Consider the following 4188-nt stretch of genomic DNA (forward strand, 5'->3'; position numbering starts at 1 on the left):
GAAAGAAGTGTATTTGATATACATGATGTTGATGTGTACTTTACTAGTACTCCTAGTAGCACAAGGGTATTGGATACCGGTTCAGTTGCTAAGTGATTAGTGACGCGAAATGAAAGCTACGGCATAAACGGAGACTAGCTAAAGGCGAGGTGACGATACGTGTTGGAAGTGTTTCCAAGATTGATATGATCAAACGTCGCACGCTCCCTCTATCATCGGGATTGGTGTTAAACCTAAATAATTGTTATTTCGTGCTTGCGTTAAACATGAACATGATTGGATCGTGTTTATTGCAATACGGTTATTCATTTAAAGAGAATAATGGTTACTCTATTTTCTTGAATAATCACCTTCAATGGTTTATTGAATCTCGATCGTAGTGTTACACATGTTCATGATATTGGTGCCAAAAGATACGAGTTGATGATGATAGTACCACTTACTTGTGGCACTGCCGCTTAAGTCATGTTAGTATAAATTGCATGAAGAGGCTCCATGCTGATGGATCTTTGTACTCACCTGATTTCGAATCACTAGTGACATGCAAATCATACCACATGAGCAAGGCCTTGTTTTCATTGAGATGAAATAAGATAGTAACTTGTTGAAAGTGATACATTTTGATGTATGCAGTCCAATGGGTGCTGAGGCACGTAGTGGATATCATTATGTTCTTACTTCACTGACGATTTGAGTAGATACAGGAGTATTTGCTTAATGAATCACAAGTCTGAAATGTTGAAAAGTTCAATTCCGTTTCAGAGTGAAGTTCGTCGTAACAAGAGGATAAACTGTCTACGATATGATCATGGAAATGAATATCTGAGTTATGAGTTTTGGTACGCAGTTAAGACAATGTGGAAATTGTTTCGCAGTTCATGCCACCTGGAACATCATAGTGTGATGATGTGTCTGAACGTCATAGCCACGCACTATTTGGTATGGTGCATACTATGATGTCGCTTATCGAATTACCACTATCGTTTATGGGTTATGCATTAGAGACAACCGCACTCACTTTAAATAGGGCACCGCGTATTTCCGTTGAGATGACACAGTATAGACTGAGGTTTAGAGAAATCTAAACTGTCGTTTCTTGAAAGTTTGGGGTTTCGACACTTATGTGAAAAAGTTTCAGTCTGATAAGCTCGAACCCAAAGCGGATAAATGCATCTTCATAGGATATCCAAAACAGTTGGGTACATCTCCTATCTCAGATCCGAAAGCAAAGTGTTTGTTTCTAGAAACGGATCCTTTCTCGAGGAAAGGTTTCTCTCGAAAGAATTGAGTGGGAGGGTAGTAGAACTTGATGAGGTTATTGAACCATCACTTCAACCAGTGTGTAGCAGGGCGCAGGAAGTTGTTCCTGTGGCGCCTACACCAATTGAAGTGGAAGCAGATGATGGTGATCATCAAGCATCGGATCAAGTTACTACAAGCCTCGTAGGTTGACAAGGTCGCATACTACTACAGAGTGGTACGGTAACCCTGTCTTGGAGGTCATGTTGTTGAGCAACAGTGAACCTACGAGTTATGGAGAAAGCGATGGTGGGCCCAGATTCTGACAAATGGCTGGAAGCCATGAAATCCGAGAGAGGATCCATGTATAAAACAAAGTGTAGACTTTGAAAGAACTACTTGATGGTCATAAGACTATTGAGTAAAGATGGATCTTTAAAAGAAGACAGACGATGATGGTGATAAGTCACTATTAAGAAAAGCTCGACTTGTCGCAAAGATGTTTTCGACAAGATCAAACAGTTGACTATGATGAGACTTTCTCACTCGTAGCGATGCTAAAGGTCTGTTGGAATTATGTTAGTTGTTGATGCATTATTTATGAAATATTGCACGTAGGATGTCAAAACATTGTTTCCTCGACGGTTTCCTTGAGTAAATATTGTATGAGATACAACCATGAGGTTTTGTCGATTCTAAGGATACTAACAAGTATGCAAACTCCAGCGATCCTTCAATGGACTGGTGCAAGCATCTCGGAGTTGGAATAAGCACTTTGATGAGATGATCAAAGATTTTGGGTTTGTACAAGGTTTATGAGAAACTTGTATTTCCAAAGAAGTGAGTGGGAGCACTATAGTATTTCTGATAAGTATATGTGGTTGACATATTGTGGATCAGAAGTGATGTAGAATCTCTGTAAAGCATATAAGGTTGTTTGAAAGGAGTTTTCAAAGGAATACCTGGATTGCGCTACTTGAACGTTGAGCATCAAAGATCTATGGAGATAGATCAAAAGCGCTTAATGAAAGTTTCAATAAAATGCATGCCTTGACAAGTTTTTGAAGGAGTTCAAAATAGATCAGCGAAGAAAGAGTTCTTGGTTGCGTTGTGAGGTGTGAATTTGAGTAAGACTCAAAACCCGACCACGGCAGAATAAAGAGAATAGACGAAGGTCGTCTTCTATGCCTTAGCCGTAGAATCTAAAGTATGCCATACTGTGTACCGCACCTGAAGTGTGCCTTGACTCAAAGTATGTTGAGAGGTACAGAGAGTGATCCATGATTGAATCACTAGCAGCGGTCAAAATTTACCCTTAGTAACTAATGGACTAAGGAATTTTTCTCGATTATGGAGGTGGTTAAGGAGTTCGTCGTAAAGGGTTACGTCGATGCAAGCTTTGACACTAATCCGAATAACTATGAGTAGTGAAACGGATTTGTATAGTAGAGTAGATATTTGGAGCATTTCCGAATAGCACGTAGTAGCAGCATCTATAAGATGACATAAAGATTTGTAAAGAACGCACGGATCTGAAAGTTTCAGAACCGTTGACTGAAACCTCTCTCACGAGCAAGACGTGATCAGACCCCATAACTATATGGGTGTTGGATTCGTTGGAATCACATGGTGATGTGAACTAGATTATTGACTCTAGTGCAAGTGGGAGACTGTTGGAAATATGCCCTAGAGGCAATAATAAATTAGTTATTATTATATTTCTTAGTTCATGATAATCGTTTATTATCCATGCTATAATTGTATTGATTGGAAACACAGTACTTGTGTGGATACATAGACAAAACACTGTCCCTAGTAAGCCTCTAGTTGACTAGCTCGTTGATCAAAGATGGTCAAGGTTTCCTGGCCATAGGCAAGTGTTGTCACTTGATAACGGGATCACATCATTAGGAGAATCATGTGATGGACTAGACCCAAACTAATAGACGTAGCATGTTGATCGTGTCATTTTGTTGCTACTGTTTTCTGCGTGTCAAGTATTTGTTCCTATGACCATGAGATCATATAACTCACGGACACCGGAGGAATGCTTTGTGTGTATCAAACGTCGCAACGTAACTGGGTGACTATAAAGATGCTCTACAGGTATCTCCGAAGGTGTTCGTTGAGTTAGTATGGATCGAGACTGGGATTTGTCACTCCGTCTGACGGAGAGGTATCTCGGGGCCCACTCGGTAATACAACATCACACACAAGCCTTGCAAGCAATGTGACTTAGTGTAAGTTGCGGGATCTTGTATTACGGAACGAGTAAAGAGACTTGCCGGTAAACGAGATTGAAATAGGTATGCGGATACTGACGATCGAATCTCGGGCAAGTAACATACCGAAGGACAAAGGGAATGACATACGGGATTATATGAATCCTTGGCACTGAGGTTCAAACGATAAGATCTTCGTAGAATATGTAGGATCCAATATGGGCATCCAGGTCCCGCTATTGGATATTGACCGAGGAGTCTCTCGGGTCATGTCTACATAGTTCTCGAACCCGCAGGGTCTGCACACTTAAGGTTCGACGTTGTTTTATGCGTATTTGAGTTATATGGTTGGTTACCGAATGTTGTTCGGAGTCCCGGATGAGATCATGGACGTCACGAGGGTTTCCGGAATGGTCCGGAAACGAAGATTGATATATAGGATGACCTCATTTGGTTACCGGAAGGTTTTCGTGCATTACCGGAAAAGTTTCGGGCTCATCGGTAGTGTACCGGGAGTGCCGGGAGGGGTGTCGGGGACCATCGGGAGGGGTGTCACGCCCCAAGGGGTCTCATGGGCTATGGGAAGAGATAAACCAGCCCCTAGTGGGCTGGAATAAGTTCCCACTAAGGCCCATAAGGTTTGAGAAGGAAAAAACACAAGGTGGAAAGAGTTTCCAAGTGGGAAGGTGGAATCCTACTCCAAGTAGGATTGGAGTAGGACTCCTCC

Source organism: Hordeum vulgare, chromosome 7H (genome assembly GCF_904849725.1).
Source record: "Hordeum vulgare subsp. vulgare chromosome 7H, MorexV3_pseudomolecules_assembly, whole genome shotgun sequence".
NCBI lineage: Eukaryota > Viridiplantae > Streptophyta > Magnoliopsida > Poales > Poaceae > Hordeum > Hordeum vulgare.